An 18,229-nucleotide genomic window follows, 5' to 3' on the forward strand; every position below is an offset into this window, starting at 1 on the left:
ACCGGCACAACCTATGTGCACGTCTGAATGCCTCCCCGGCAACGGTACTCACCGGGTAGCACGGAACGGAAGGCCTCGGAACTGAACTGAACTGGACCGGACTGGACTCGACTCGACTCGGAACTTCGGAACCTGGTGGGCCTCTGTATACCTCGGATCTTGCTCTCTCAGCTAGGCTCTGGTCGGGATACTTCGCACTTCTCACCGCCTCGTCTGGGTGTTGATCGCAGCCTCAGTCACCCCCGCGTGGCCGGAGGGAGATACAGGAAATCCTGCGGGTACGCGTTTTTGTCCGTCCGGCTGTGGCAGGAGACCGGGCCTGCAACGCACCTCCGGCGCGTGAGATGAGAAAGTGTCCCTGTTCGGGCGCCAATTTATGTGGTAAATATTTTATTACCGGTACTATTTTTTATGCGGTAAAGTCTAGTAAGAATAACTCAGTATAAATAAGAGGCAGAATCCGTGGTATTAGAGGTTCTGAAAGGCTTTATTCCTCTATAAAGGAATTATGGTTCGAACCATAGGCATCAAATTCCATCACCGCGAGGGTTCAGGAAGGGAAGGCAATACATTATTGACAAGTAAAGATATTTATATAAAAAGCATTACATTAAGACAGATGCAGGAGGCGTAACAGCTGATAATACAGATAATACTACACATACGTAATGAAAATAGGCGTAAACATAGGCGTAAACTAAAAACGTCATTAAACATGATGTCATAGGTGGGTGGATCCATAAAAAGAATCCTGCAATGTCAGCAGAAATACTTGGCAGAGATGCGTGCGCAGCCGCATGACATGTGATTGACGTGCAACTAGAGGATGAAGGGGACTTGACATTTAGCTCTACATGTGGAGACAGAAGTCTGAGGGGTCATGTCAACCTAATCCCAAATCATATCTAATATCTTATGTTTAAAGAACTGTATTATCCAAAAGGAAAGGTCTCTCGGACGGAATCTATTCTATACTGACTGTTAGTGCGTGTACAAGCGTCTAAGTGTCTACATGAGATGCGAGGGGGCAGGAATCTTCCATAGTAACAGGGGCTATGAATTACTTGCGAGAGGACAGTGAGGCCTGGCCCTTTGCTCGGTAGCTGGAAGAATGTTTACCTAAAACTACTAGACAGGAATGCATCGGATGAGGAGCGGAGCAGATAATCTTGAAGGTGAAATACAGTTTTTTGGCAGGCAACGGGCCGGATCAGGCATTGTTAGCCGCGCAGGGAGTAGGACAAAGTTCATGGATACAGATGCGGGCTCGGACTGGAGCTTTCAGAGGCAGAAAGCAGGAAAAGGCTTGATGGCAGAATTCAGGGCCTACTCGCCTAAATTGTAAAACGTGGAAAGTGAACCACATAAAGTCGGTGGCCTTTCATACTTAGGAACGGAATATCCGACTCATTCATGGCGGATCTGAAAGAGGACATGTTGACGGTGGACGCACATGTATTTGCGTCTTCATAACTAGAACTGGAGGGAACATACATGTACTTGTGGTATGTACATGGAGCCGTTGGGGTCTAAGATAGGGGACATAACTGATCATAAAATTCATATTTCCTCATTACAATGGTATCGTTATTCATGATGACCATTTCACGAAGGTCTTTTTTATAGTATTACCACAATTAGGTATATACACCTGTATACGAACTTGTGTTGATATGTTGTCAATTTTTGCTTTAGTTTACATTTCCACTATTTGGTACATATACTAGCAATATGACGTTATCAATCCATAAACGTAAACGTTTCTTGTGGATATACTCTGTTATCGATACCATGCCAATTTTGGATATACGGAATTGTATTCCATTAGTTTATGTCACTTGACGAGAGAATATATATTTTTCATTACTTGATCTTTGAATGTTTTGAGGTTCAAGATACAAAGAGAGGTTTATAGTTGCCATTAATTCGCAATGTATAAGCATTGATTATTACATGAATTATGTATGAAGTCCTTTTTTATAGTTCCAATATGGCCGCCGTATTTGACAGCATTTGGCTATCATATTATTGACATTAGTCTCTTTTCTATGTCAATTTTTTGACTACTAAAGGTTACAGAACTTTATTGTACATTGTGTGAGCAGGACAGCTACGCTGTCGAAACGCGTTACCGAATAAACTACACTTGGCTGTATCTCCTGAGAGTGCGTTTATCTGTTTTACAGTTTGGAGTGAATACTACGGCCGGCTTGCTTCGCCGGCATAACGCACCAACTGTCTATGGGCTATGGTACCCGGATGAAGCAAACTTTTGTGTGGAATATTATCTACTGGCGGTCGCCAGTAGATAGTTATAGTTAGGACCTTGTTTCCATAGGAAATCTGAAAATTCTATTTTGAATAACTTTGGCGCCGGTTGACGAATCCTCGCGAATTTTTCAAAATAGGTGGGGCTCTCCGCTCCGCTCCTACCCTGAAAGTCTCGGGGTGATTAGTCAAGCAGGGACCGAGAAAAATAGGGGGTCCCAAAACGCGTTTTCCCCATTCATTTTTCCATAGGGACCTTTAGTCCAAGGTACAGCCCGAACGGCTGAACATAATTACTTGAAATTTGGCAGAGAGGTAGTCCTCAGGTCAGGGATGTGCCTTTTGAATATCTGGGGTCAATCTGTTCAGTAGTTCCTGAGAATATTTCAGATAAAAGTACATATATATCTATAAGCGCGCACCGTGCGCGTACGGTAAGCATACCGTACGCGCACGCTGCCGTGCGCGAGCGTAATTCTGATTGGTGGTTACATGACAGTAAACAGTCCAGTCGGTCGAAATCAGGAAGTGTCGGCCGCCATTTTGTCTCTCGCAGTCTGAGGCAGTTAAAAACAAAGGTGGAGAATGTGAAAAGGGGGCAGGGTGGACAGTTCCTGACCCCCTAGCCTTAGTCAGGGGGTCACTGAAGGACCCCCAAGGATAAAAAAAACAATCTTTTTTTTCGAAAAAGCGCGGGGTGCGCGCACTCTGCGCACACGGCATGCACAAAGCATCGTGGGTGCTCGGTGCATGAAGCGCCCCGAGCGCCCACAGCGCACGCACGGTGCGCGCACGGTGAAGAACCGGAAATAAAAAATATTAATAAATACATAACTTAGCATTTAAAAAAACGTACAAATTCACTTAAAAACCATAGGTTTCACACACGTTATAGTTAGGAATTAGCATTTAAAAAACCTTGCAAATTCACTTAAAAAACCATAGGTTTCACACATGTTATAGTTAGCTGGACATTTCCCTCGTAAAAAACTAATGAAATTCCCCCGTTATAGTTAGATCAGATAACTATAACTCGTGCGACCGCCACTCTATCACAAGGATGATGTCATCAGTGATGTCATGAGTGATGCCACTGACCATTACATGAGTGATGTAATATGTGACGTCATGAGCAGTGGATTGCGGGCGCGCGAGTTATAGTTATCTGAACTAACTATAATGGGGGAATTTCATTGTTTTTTTACGAGTGAAATATCCACCTAACTATAACATGTGTGAAACCTATGGTTTTGTAAGTGAATTTGTACGTTTTTTAAATGCTAATTTATTTATGTATTATTATTTTTTTTATATATTTATTTTACAATAAACTACGTATTAAAAATATTTTTTGGGGGGGGGGTTTTCACCGTGCGCGCACGGTGTGCGAACCCCCGCGATTTTGTAAAAAAAAAATTAAAATTGTATTTTATGCCTTCGGGGTCCTTCAGGGACCCCCTGACAAAGGCTAGGGGGTCAGGAACTCTCTACTCTGCCCCCTTTTCACGTTCGCCACCTTCCTTTTTCACTCTCGCACTGAAAACAAACAAAATGGCAGCCGACGCTTCCTGATTTCGACCGATTCGAACGTTGACTAACATGTAATCACCAATCAGAATTACGCTCGCGCACGTTAGGGTGCTCGCACGGTGCGCGCAAGGTGCGCGCTTGTAGATATTTATATGCTTTTAAATGCTATTTTCTCAGGAACTACTGAACAGATTGACACCAGACCTGCAAAAGGCACTTCCCTGACCTGAGGACTACCTCTCTGCCAAATTTCAAGTAATTCTGTTCAGCCGTTCGGGCTGTACCTTCGACTAAAGGTCCTATGGAAAAATGCATGGGGAAAACGCATTTTGGGACCCCCCTTTTTTCTCAGCCCCCGCTTGACGAATCACCCCGAGACTTTCAGTGTAGGAGCTGAACGGAGCGCCCCATTAGTTTTGAAAATTTCGCGAGGATTCGTCAACCGGCGCCAAAGTTATTCAAAATAGAATTTTCAGATTTCCTATGGAAACTCGGTCCTAACTATAACTATCTACTGGCGACTGCCAGTAGATAAAATATATATATATATATATATATATATATATATATATATATATATATATATATATATATATATATATAAGGTATCAAAATCCTGTCGTGCCTGGGATCCCCCAAGGAAACAGGTATGGACCACAGCGTGTTCTTCGTAGTTTTCAAGTGCAGTTTATTGCATTTAAATTGTCAGCATCTTTGGCATTTCAGCCAACTATATATATATATATATATATCCTTAATACCAAAGCTCCTTCTGGACATCTGGCACCCGTGGAAGGTGGTGCACACGCCAGCGGAGCATGCTGGCAAATTCCAATTCCAAAAATCACCAAATACGTGCGCTCTCAGGCTTAAAGTAGACAGCATCCAAGTAAATATGCAACTGGGTTTATTCCACCACAATGCTTTTAAACTGCATCCGCAGCCTTGATCACATGAATACAGTGCACAAAACAAATAAGCACCTTATAACATCAGACATCGCGTCATAGGCACAGAACATAGAGATGGGACAGTACTGTTCGTGTTTGGCGGCAATATTGGAGTTCCAACCTGTGCTTAATACTCAGTGTAAAGTGAGTGAGTGGAGAAGTGTGGCTCAATGATTAGAGCGGCAGACCCTGATGCAGAGGTCTAGCCCGGGACCAGGGTTCAATTCCCCGCCTCGGCGGGTCTTGGGCTCAATAAATTCCACGGACCTGATAATTCTCGCCTCGGTGCCATTCCAATCATGGAGTCCCACTCTGTAACTCTGGGCAATAGCTTGCTTAATCTCCACAACGGCCCCCACAACACTAAGGATGCCTGGCCTCCACCTTGGGGGTGCCCAGGAGTGGACGCCTCACAGGGAAAGCCAGGATGGGTTCCACAGTGGTATTCGTACAAGCGCCTTGAGACCCTTGCGGGTGAGTAGTGCGCTATACAAGTTTCAATTTATAAAGAACCATCATATTCCATTGAAAAGCAAATTGATTTGACATTGCACGTTCACTTGTCATAGTAATCATTGCATAAACAGGAAAGAGCCAAACTTAATTATAACATTATCCGTGTAGAACATTATGCAAATTAGTATAGGTCAAAGTTAAATTTAGGAACAGGAGTGCTGCATTTAAACAGAGCAGAGGGAAATGAGTGGCAAAGTGCTCACACCTACGCAACTGCTTATATCATGCAAAATGCAAATCAGCCCGAACATCGTCAGAAGCGCTGCGTTCAAACGGAGCAGAGGGAAATGAGTGGCAATGTACTCACACCTGCGCAGCCGCTTATATCATGCAAAGTGCAAAACAACCCGAACAACATCACCTGGAGACTGTACCCAATTTGAATGAGCTGAATGCTAAATTATTGTAAAGTGGTTCAAAGTGAAACCAGTCACATCCTGTGTGGATAAAACACAAAATAAACATCATAATGGTAAGTGCAGTATCTACACTATGAAGAAGCTGAGTGCCTATTGGCATCCAGCGTACAGTGCGGTCATGTGTTATCACTATCGCTGCTGTACTACCCCATTAGCAACATAAATAAGCAATGGTTTGCCAAGTGCACAATTAATAATATGTATAGTATCTCATGTTTATAAACACGCTCTAAGCATTGTTCCAAAGGACTATGCAAAGCGTCTCACCCAACAGCTCAAGGTCTTCAATAAAAAAGGCCAACCAGTCTCATCATGATGCTCTCTATTCATGTTGCCAGTGATATCAGTCCGTGATATATAGTGCACTAAAGTGTCTAAAGTGATTTCAAAGTGATGTCGAAGAAAAGGTTAGGCGACACGTGTAAGTGAATAGGTACCTTCCTTCTCTCCTGCAAACAAAACAAAATTAAACAAAATTGAAGGGTTAAAATATGGTACGAAATTATTCTACCATAGCTTACAGTTTCTAATGCACAAACTCATTGAGGTGAAGGCTCATCAAGATTATATCTGGTAAAACATACAGCAAGACAGTACGTCACATGAAGAGAAAATGCAGTTCACGAAGAGAAAACAAAACAGAACACAATTTGGATAGGAAAATCTGATAAGTCTATTCTTTCTTAAGATGTATGGAAAGTTCCTCATCCTGGTTCAAACCCCAAGGGGCCTTGGTCTGTAAATCTACAATATATTTGGACTCCTTTTGTCTGAGTTTAAGTACCCTGTTACCACCTCTGTGATCCAGCCGGATCTGTTCCAAAATAAAATATTTTAGCAGAGAGGAATTGGAAAAGTGTTTGTTGAGATAGTGACGTGCTACCGGGTATTTGGGATCTTTATTCGTAATAGCACGTTTATGCTTCAGGATTCTTTTTTTTGGCCATGAGAGTGGTGCTCCCTATGTAATGTAACTCACAGGGACATTCAATCACATATATCACAAAAGTAGTGCTGCATGTTAAAAATTGAGTAATCTTTTTGCTGCTGGAACCATGTGCGAATTCATTGCGAAAATTGCTAGTAGAGCATGCTTTACAGTGCCCACAGGGAAAAAACCCTTCTAGATTATGTACACCCTGTCCTGTTCTGGTATAACATCACTATGCACAAGCATATCTCTCAGGTTCCTACCCCATCTATAGGTGATATTGGGTCTGTCCTTAATTGTATGGCCTATGCTATTGCTATTGTCATTCTTGAGTGTCTCCCAATTGCGTGACAAAATACGGCGAATGCTGTCTGATTCGGAATTGAAGGTCATGATCACCCTGGTATTATTTTCTGCTGTCTCCTCTGTACTGGGTATTTTATCCATAAGTGTGTCCTTTCTGTTTATGCCTTCTGCTCTATCAATGGCTTTTTTGACGACCCAAGTGGGATAGCCTGTGAGTTTAAACCTTTCAATCATGTCGGCACTTTCCTTGTCATATGCATCGATACTGCTGCAATTCCTTTTTGCCCTCAGCAGTCTTCCATATGGAATGCTCCATTTGAAAATGTCAGGATGACTGCTGAGGGCATGAAGGATACTGTTACCTGCAGTGGTTTTGCGAAAAAGGGAAGTGTGTATTTGATTCTGCCTAATCTCCACTTTGACATTCAGATATTCAACATTGCTGTCACTAATTTCGCCCGTGAGTTGTATATTGCGATCATTCATGTTGAGTTCCCCTATGAATTCTTGGGCCTCTGTACAACTGCCTCTCCATATGATGAACAGGTCATCAATATACCTGAGCCACAGTTCTATCTTGTTCAGGTTCTTGATGACAGTCTTATCAGAGAATATATCTTCCTCCCAGAGGCCCAGGAACCGATTCGCAAAGCTAGGAGCAAAGCAAGAACCCATCACGGTTCCGATCCTTTGCTTATAAAGAGTGCCATCAAAAACAAAGATATTATTGGTGAGGCAAAATTCTGTCATTTCGATGATCATACGGTTGTGCTCCCAGCATTTGATGTGTCTGTGTTTAAGGAAGTGTGTACAAGCGGCAAGTCCCTGTTGATGGTTTATGATAGTGTACAATGAATGTTCATCTAACGTGATCAGAAGGAAATCGCTTTCCCATTTGACCGTTTCTAGTTTGCTCAGAAAATCCTTAGTATCCCTAACGTAACTGGGGAGTTTGATGACATATTCCCTGAGGAAGTGATCCACATATTTAGATATGTGTTCGGCCACGCTACCTATGGATGACACAATCGGGTGCCCTGGAGGTACAACAGGATCTTTATGAACCTTGGGCAGTAAGTAGAGTACCGGTATCTTAGGAAAATCCTTCTTAGCAGTACTCTTCCCATTCAAGGACACCTTTGTCCCTCCACATGGTAAGTTTATCCCATATGGTAACAATGCTGTCATTGTATGTCTCTCTAGTGATGAATGTATAGAAGTGGTGTCACCCAGCTGTCGTTGGGCCTCAGTGATGTATTGGTCCCTATCCTGGATGACAATATTACCGCTCTTGTCCGCAGGGCGAATAACTATGTCTCTGTCCTCGGCTAGTGACCTTAAAATGTGTCTTTGTTTGAATGACAAATTGTTATTCGCTTTATTCTTGTTGTGAGGTTTGTGTCTAAGATCAATCAGGGCCCTAGTGACATTATCATGAAAGGTATCTATATCATCATGATGTAATGTGGGTAGAAATATTGAACTGGGTCTAAAGCTAGTGGATGCTGCAGAGTCACCTATGATACCCATCTCCTCCAATATAGCTGATTCATTCGTCACAGGGATAATTGTATCTGTGTCTCCGTGATGCTCAAACATGGTAGTAAGTGTATCGATATCACCTATGTCAAGATCACTAGTTTGAACCTCCTGTTCTGCTATGTTAGTTTCAGCTCTAGATCATTGTCGCCGCAATAGGTGCCATTTGTTTAATTTCAATTTCCTCACATATTTAAAAAGGTCTATCCTAGTTTCAACATAGTTAAATCTGGATGAGGGACAAAATGATAATCCTAAACACCGTGTGTATTTCTCCATATCGCTAAATTGTCTTTTAGAAAGATTAATAATAGTCTTATTAACCATAGTCTGATCCATTAATATGTCTTTTTGGAGCGCGTCTTGTTGCTTCCCATGCGGCCCCTGGATGTCAATAGGCACTTAGCTTCTTCATAGTGTAGATACTGCACTTACCATGATGATGTTTATTTTGTGTTTTATCCACACAGGATGTGACTGGTTTCACTTTGAACCACTTTACAATAATTTAGCATTCAGCTCATTCAAATTGGGTACAGTCTCCAGTTGATGTTGTTCGGGTTGTTTTGCACTTTGCATGATATAAGTGGCTGCGTAGGTGTGAGCACATTGCCACTCATTTCCCTCTGCTCCGTTTGAATGCAGCACTTCTGACGATGTTCGGGCTGATTTGCATTTTGCATGATATAAGCGGTTGCGTAGGTGTGAGCACTTTGCCACTCATTTTCCTCTACTCCGTTTAAATGCAGCACTCCTGTTCCTAAATTTAACTTTGACCTATACTGATTTCCATGATGTACTACACGCATAATGTAATAATTAAGTTTGGCTCTTTCCTGTTTATGCAATGATTACTATGACAAGTGAACATGCGATGTCAAATCATTTTGCCTTTCAATGGAATATGATGATTCTTTACACTGAGTATTAAGCACAGATTGGAACTCCAATATGGCCGCCAAACACGAACAGTACTGTCCCATCTCTATGTTCTGTGCCTATGACGCGATGTCTGATGTTATAAGGTGCTTGTTTGCTTTGTGCACTGTATTAACGTGATCAAGGCTGTGGATGCAGTTGAAACGCGTTGTGGTGGAATAAACCCGGTTGCATATTTACTTGGATGGTGTCTACTTTAAACCTGAGAGCGCACGTATTTGGTGATTTTTGGAATTGGAATTTGCCAGTTTGCTCCACTGGTGTGTGCGCCACCTTCCACGAGTGCCAGCTGTCCGGAAGGAGCTTTGGTATTAAGGATATATATATATATATACATCTATATATATATATATATATATAGAGAGCAGGTTCCCCTATGATCCAACAGGTATTGGAAACGGGTACAGACCACAGCACGCCGTGAATATAAAGTGCAAATCGGTTTATTCTATATCGGATGGCATGACGCGTTTCGGCCGTGTTACCACGGCCTTGATCACATATATATATATATATTATCTACTGGCGGTCGCCAATAGATAGTTATAGTTAGGACCGTGTTTCCATAGGAAATCCGCAACATTCTATTTGGAATAACTTTGGCGTCGGTTGACGAATCCTTGCGAAATTGTTAAAATAGGTGGGGCACTCCGCTCCTACCCTGAAAGTCTCGGGGGGATTCGTCAAGCGGGGGCTGAGAAAAAAGGGGGGTCCCAAAACGCGTTTTCCCCATGCAATTTTCCATAGGGACCTTTAGTCCAAGGTACAGCCCGAACGGCTGAACAGAATTACTTGAAATTTGACAAAGAGGTAGTCCTCAGGTCAGGCAGGTGCCTTTTGCATATATGGTGTCAATCTGTTCAGTAGTTCCTGAGAAAATCAAAAGTAAAATCACATACATATCTGGGCGGAGCCTAACCACACATCTCATCGTGAGATCTGATTGGCTGTCAGTACTTCATCCAAGAAGTGTTGGCAGCCATCTCGAGACCAATATACATGATAGCACCTCATTAAAGTTAATAGAAGGTTTTAAGACTTTAGTTACATTATAAATCATTTGTTGATGGTACCATACTCATTTTATTAATTGTGGTGTGTTCTAAGGTGATTTTACCATGTGAAAAAGCCTTCTGCTGTGATATCACGAACCATGTTTGAGAGAAAACTATTTTCTCATACTTTTCCCACAGAGGTTTGGAAGGTGATCTATAAGCTAAACTGAGAGCATATTTTCTGTAAATTCACATTATCTTTCTCAGTCATGTAAGAATGAAGTCTGACATTCTCAGTAAAACATGTACATCCAACAAGGGCAGAGACTGTCAGTTGATTCCTTTGTGTTCTACTGCAGCTTCCCAGAGTGCTCTAAAGAACAACTAGAGCGCTAACAGTCTTACTTATGACAAAAGTATGGCACACCTGAAGCCATCTTGATTGGAATAAAGTGGTAACACTTAAAACATTTAATTTAAAAAAGAAAAAATGAGGGGGTTCATTTTGCCATATAAATTATGATTAGTGCTGCAGAAAGAAAAACTAGGGCACATTTTGACTTCTGAAGTCCTCTTTTATTTCATAAAAACATTCTGACATGCAGACTGAAACATGCACTTTGAATACCAGCAGCAGACTTGCCTGGTGAGCAGTAGCTTTACTACAGTGATCTAATGAGCAACTAGAGTGCTAACATTCAGAATTTATGGAAAATGTGTGACACATCTGAATGCCTTCTTGAAAAAAACTGAAAGTATTTCCTACTGAGGAGACTGCAGTAAATGAGGAAATTAGGAAACTTCATAACAAATAAATCTCCCAAGATGGCCACCACAGACAAAAGAGCCCAAATGTAGCCCAAATATCACCCAGATGTAGCCCAAATGTAGCCCAATGACAGAAGTGTGCAAAACACTTATTATTTTGTGTATTTGCAGTTTTATATAGTGCAGACTTGTCAGGTATTGGAGTGCTTTACATGAACATTGGTTACATCACACAAGATCAAATTCATTTTGGTTGTAGACATGGGGAGATTAAGTGATTTGACCAGAATCACAGAATGTTGAGCTGAAGCAGAAACTCCAACCTGGTTCCCCAGTTGCAAAGTCTGCAGCTCTGGAAGTAACACCACACCCTCTCCCCTTGGATGCAACACTTAATCAAGTGGTCAACTGGATAAAAAAACTAAGATTACAAATAATTTAAAAGTTCTTTGTCGCTATTTGAAAACTCAGAAAATATGTCCTCATTTTAGTTTTTTAGAGCACTAACCATAATTTTGATGCAAATAAGACCCTCTCATATATGTATTTTCTAAAGGAAATGCTCTAGGCATTACAGTTTTGATTACATCAAGATGACGTCAGGCATTCCACACTTTTGTAATAAATATAGAATGTTAGCAATCTAGTTGTTCATTGGGATACTGTTGAGAGGCAGAGGCCAGGGGCACGGTAGGAGAGTGCAGAGGCAACAATTTGACCACACTAGGCAGGCAGGAAGGGCAGTGGCAGCACAACAAACTATGGAGAGCAGTGGAAAGGGGGGCAGGGGCAACAAACCAACAATACAGGACTGGCAAGAGAGGCTGTGGCAATATAATAGACCATTGTGGGAAGAAGGAAGAGGCAGTGGTCATACAACCATACATGCCAACAGACCCGTTTCAGCCAGGAAACGTCCAATGTTTTTAAGCTCAAATGGGCTTTACTTGATCTGTTTCCTGTCTACAATCTTCTCTTTTTCAATGTAACTCAAAGGGGAAAATCAATACCCCAGTTTTATTTCAAAATCTCCCTCTTACCAAGTTCAAAATGTTCGCTAGTATGGTACATTGGATCATGGTAGGCAGGAGGAATTGGGGTAGGGACATGGACTCGGATAACAGAGGACAGGAGGGACATTGAGAGGTGCACCAAACTGACCCTACAGGGCAGGCATAAGTGTTTGCAGCAGCACAATACACCACACAGGTCATGCGGTACGGGAGTGCAGCACAATAATCCATAGAAAGCAATAGGGAGGGGACAGGACCATGCACATGGACAACAGACAACAGAGAGGAAAGAGGCAATGGTAGCTAGCTGACCATAATGGACAGACAGGAGAGAAAGCTGCAGCATAACAGACCATAAAGGGCAGGAGGGACAGATCAGGGGCATTACAATGGAACCGACAAGCCAGGAGGGAGGGAATAGGGGTCTGCACATGGAAACAAAGGGCTGCGGGCAAGGGGGCAGGGCAGGAGCAGCAAGATGACCATGGAGGTCAGGCAGGATGGGCACTAGAAACAAGACACACCATGGAGAGCATCAGTGAGACTATGATGGCATACACACAGACCATGGAGGGAAGGTGGGAGGGGGTCAGGAGCAGCTAGCTGGCCACACAGGGAAGGTGGGAGGGGCCATGGCAGCACAGAAGACCATGCATGGCAAGCGGGAGGGTTAGTGGCAGCACAATGGCTATGATGGGCAAGAAGGAGGGTGCAGGGGCATGTACAAAGGACCATGGAGGATAGAAGGGAGGGTCAGGACCTGGGCACAGACAAGAGAGTTCAGGGGAAGGGGCCTCACAACAGACTGCGCGGGGCAGGCAGGAGGAGCAGTTGCAGCACAACAGACCAGGGAAGGCAGAAGGGTGTGGCAGTAAAATGGACCATGGAGGACAGGAGGAAGGGGATAGGGGCATGGTATGTGGACAGGCAGGGTGGAGGTGGCAGGGACAAGTTACAGTCATCTGACAATGCTAGGCAGGTGGTAGGGGGGTGGCAGCTCAACAGAACACTCATAGTAGATAGGAGTGGCAGGTCCATGGAATATGGTGGTCAAAAAGGATGGAGCAGGGGCATGCACAAAGACATCGGAGGGCAGGGGGAAGGAGAATAGGGGCAGCAAGCAAAGCACAGAGGCTAAGCAGGAGGTCAATGATGGGCCATAGAATTGGGCAATGGAGGGCAGGATGAGTGGACTGGTACATCGTGCTAAATGCAGGGCAGTGGCAGCACATCAGACCATGCATGGCAGGAGGGAGGAGGCTAGTCCATGGATTCAGACAACAGAGGATAGGGAGGAGGTGGATGGGGCCGCAAGCTAACTGTTCATAGAAGGTGGGTATTAGGAACTTTATTGTTTTTAAAATGTGTGTCTGTGCGAACTACTTAAAATATGAACAAGTATGCAGCATAATCTCACTTTTATTCAGGAAGAAGAGGACGTTTGGGACTGTGACTCTGGGCTCACTTGGCAGAAACATCCCCTGACCCTCCACCCCCCATCGCAAAATGTAATGCCCGTGAAAAGGGTAGGTGGACGCAGTGTTATATAGAACATAGTCCTGAGAGCACGATTGAAAATGAAAACTAGATATAGTATATGGTATAAACTATGCACCAAAAAGTGTGATATAAGATGAACCGGGGAGTGAAATATAATATGCAATACATTGTGCACAATGACAGATTCATTGGAGAGCGTGAGATAGCACAGGCACTAGCGCTTGCTATGTGATATGCGCCTTGGAGTGTAATATGTACAGGGCAGTGTTGTGTAACCTAAGTAGTCTCTAAAGTTGTAATATAAAATATGTGCTGGGTAGTGTAACATTGCATATGCACTGTGACAAAGATATGGATCCCAGATTGTAATATGTATGGCATAGCGCTGTGCTTTATAACATAGGCATCGAGGAAGGCACGTTAGATGGGGCAATATAACCCGTGCGAAGGCAAGTGTGGCATGACATATTCACGGGGTGGTGTTACAGTGCACATGGGCTAGAGAGTGTCATAGCATACGCACTAGCTGGTGGAATACAACACAGAGGTGTGTGGCACTCGGCGGGCACTGGTGGGTGTAACACAGCATTGGGCTCAGCCAGGAGCACGCTGTGACTCTCAAGTGAGGTTTGTCTCCTTTCCAGAGAGTAAAATAAAAAGTATTACACATCCGGCGGTGGATGTGTGTTTTATTAACCGTGAGGGGGTTTCTTGCATAGTTTGGTCGAATTTTTGTCGAATCCCCTTTGAATGGCTTGGTGTGCATGTGTATTAAATGTGCCCGTCAATAGCTACCCATGTTTGTATAAATAAACGACAAGGGTGTCTACTTGGAGAGTACCAACCAGCGGGGGCGCCGGGATTAGGCCCGGTAGAGTGTCAGACATGTCAGAGCTTCACTAGCGGTGTGAATACATTCTACGTGGATTTATTGTATGCATAGTCGCCTTTTAATGAATATCACGCAAATAGTCATGGTGATAGGTACATACGGTTTGTCCAGCATGTCCTAGGTGTTTCTATAAATATATATATATTTTTTTTAAATAAAAAACAAAGGCCGGCCCCGGGGGATGGGGTCCCGGGGCCATAAGTGGCCTGAGGAGGGGGGCAATGCAGCCCCCCTCCTAAAGAATAAAAAAATAAATAAAAGGCCATGACCTGGGGGTTGGGGTCCCCGGGGCCGATTAATGCCTTGGGAGGGCCAAATTAATTTTTTTCAACAAAAAAAATTAGGGTGCAGGCCCTGGGGGATGGGGTCCCCAGGGCTAATAAATTAGAAAAAGAAAGGGGGCCACACAGCCCTCCTTCTTAAAAATAAATAAATAAAAGACCGGCATCGCACCGGAGGCCATGCCCCCTCCTTGCAGCACTCTGCAAACGTGCCCCCTGGCCAGTTGTAAGTTGAGGAATTAATTCACCTTCAATACTGAGGGTCCCCGAGGGCCAACTAGCCCAACAGGTATCTCCAGTATGTGCCAGGGAGTTGCGTTGCAGACAGGTGTTCTGAGGCCACGCCTCTTTTTACACCTCCATGCAACGCAGCTCTGTGGCGCTTACTGGAGGTACCTAGTGGGCTAGTTTGACCCTAGGGACCCTTAGGATTCAAGGGGACTTAATCTCTCAACTCAGAATGCCCACAGGCCCTGTGGCGCATTTTTAAGTTGGGGAAATAATTCCCTTTCAATCCTGAGGGACCCTGGGGTCCAACTAGCCCACCAGGTGCTTCCAGTAAGCACCACTGCTCTGCGTTGCAGAGAGGTGGTGCAGGCCGTGCCACTTTTTACACCTCTCTGCAACGCAGCTCTGTGGCGCTTACTGGAGGTACCTAGTGGTCTAGTTGCACCCTAGGGACCCTCAGGATTCAAGGGGACTTAATCTCCCAACTTAAAACGGCTACAGGGCGTGTTTACACAGTAGGGAAGGGAGGGGAAGGGGCATGAGGTGACGTGTTCAAACATGCCCTGTGGTGCGTTTTAAGAGGTAGTTTTAATCCCCTGCCCTATTATATACTAGGGGCTTACAGAGGAGGTCATGCTAATCACAGGGGGACCCCAACACATAGTGTGCCCTAGTGTATGTAGGTGTTTTCACTGTATTCTGAGTGTCTTTTAACATAGCACTGGCTCTAGGACTGGTTAGTCAGACTCAGTTACAACCAGTATCCGTCTGAAAAAGTTGAGGGTACAGGATGATTTTGCAACAAGGCTTGTTTCTGCTCTTCTGTTTGTTCTTTCTGCACGTTATACTTCTTCCTGCACTTTTCTTCGTCTTTGAGGACTTCTGTTGCTTCTTTCTGCATTTCTTTTTTTTCTTTCTGTGCGTTTTTCCTTCTTTATTCACATGTCCTATCTCTGTAGGCATAGCTAGAAATTAGCATTTAAAAAACCTTTGAAATTCACTGAAAAAAACATAGGTTTCAGACACGTTATAGCTAGGAATTAGCATTTAAAAAACCTTAGAAATTCACCCGTTATAGTTAGTTCAGCTAACTATAACTCGCGCGCCCGCAATGCACTGCTGATGACGTCACATATTACATCACTCATGACATGGTCAGTGACATCACTCATGACATCACTGATGACATCACTGATGACATCATCCTTGTGATAGAGTGGCAGACCTCCTCTCCCCCTAATATAACCTTTGATACATACATTCAAAAATAGAAATTAAAATGTTCAAAACAATGGACATACCAATACCAGTTACAACAACCTATTCAGTAATTGTAAGATCCACATCCACATCCACTCATTAACCAACAGTCCTATACAGTCACTCATACATGTACTCACTCATCATATGTACTCATACACCTATACATCCTGTTACACAACGCCACTCATCCATAAAGTTACTCACACACATAGTCACTCATGCTAATAAAGAATCAAACATCTGTTTACCTGCATATACAGTTATACACACACCACCACACTTACTTCTACAGAAACGTACACATACTTAGTCTTTTTAACAATCACTTATAGAAACACATACTTATTCATACAGGAACTCTTTCAATCTCTCACTCTCACATATACTCACTTATATACACCAATAGTCACATATACTAGTTTAAAACATATGTAGTTACTCATAGAGACACTATTGAGACAGTCATTCACTCACTAACACACCCATGCACACACTCATCCACCCATACAGTCCTGCACACATGCTGTCTTCAACACATACAAACAGTGAGTCACTTATTCATGCACCTATGCACTACGTAATACCCCCACCGAACCATACAGACATCAGACACTTATACTGATACTCAAAAAACCAACTAATAACCTATATAGACACTCATGTAGCTACTCACCAACCCATGCAGCCACTCATACACCAAGGGGCAGATTTATGTTACACTTGCGTCACTTTTGTGGCGCAGCGGCGGCGCAAAGCCTGCGCCATGCTGCGGCAGATTCACAACGTGACGCATCTAGGGAGATGCGTCACGTTGTAAAGCTTGCGCCACATGTGGGCGTACCTTCACAGGGGGGGGGCGTTCCGGCGCAGGAACGCCTCCAAAAAGTGGCTGAGTGAAATCTACAAGATTTCACTCAGTCACTTTTCCGGCCATGCTGCGTCAAATCCCTGCGCCTGCTTGAAGCAGGCGTAAGGATTGACGTAGCATGTTAGAGATAGGGCAACCCCGAGCCTTGCTGGAGCAGCGTCGCGCTTGCGACGCAACTCCAGCAATGCGCCGCCCTTCCGCCATCAGATGCGTCACGCATCTGTTTATCCTTGCGCCACGATGCGCTGCATTGTAAATGCGGCGCATCTATTGTGGCGCAAGGGTAAACTTGCGTGACGCATCTTCCCTGGCGCATCCATGCTGCTTTGCAGGGATGCGCCAGGGAACATAAATCTGCCCCAAAGTGAGAGACTGATACAGATATTTACATATTTAAACATTACTCACTAAGCCATGTATTCACTAAGATACACTTAATCAGTCAGTTATACAATCAATTTTTCAAAAACAAATCATCCATTTAGACACTTATATAGAAGTTGAAGTTGAAGTTGAAGTTAAAAGTACTTGATAGAGCGCACTGTGACCAAGCGGCTTCCTGGCGCTAGAGTAGAAGAATGAGATGAGTGGAGTTCTGCCAAGAGGGAATCAGCAGGAGTACGCTTGGGAGAACAAGAAGGTCTTAAGAGCCTTGCGGAATTGTGGATAGACAGGAATGGATCTGATGGACAGTGGAAGACTGTTCCAGAAGCGAGGGGCTAGTACAGAGAAACTAGTGCCTCCAATTTTAGATCTGCAAAAGCGCGGAACATTGAGAAGGGCTTGATTGGAGGAACGGAGGGCGCGATTGGGAGTGTAAGGACTAATGAGGGAATTAATGAAAGCCGGGGCAGTACGGGCACGAGCCATAAAGGACAGGCAGCCCATATTGAAAAGAGATCTCTGACGAATGGGGAGCCAATGAAGGGATTTCAAAACAGGAGTGATGTGAAGGGACTTGGGAAGGTGAAGAATGACATGGGCGGCCTGATTCTGAATAGCCTGGAGACGGCGTAGTTCATA

The sequence above is a fragment of the Triturus cristatus genome, chromosome 8 (assembly GCF_964204655.1).
Source record: "Triturus cristatus chromosome 8, aTriCri1.1, whole genome shotgun sequence".
In the NCBI taxonomy this organism is placed as follows: domain Eukaryota; kingdom Metazoa; phylum Chordata; class Amphibia; order Caudata; family Salamandridae; genus Triturus; species Triturus cristatus.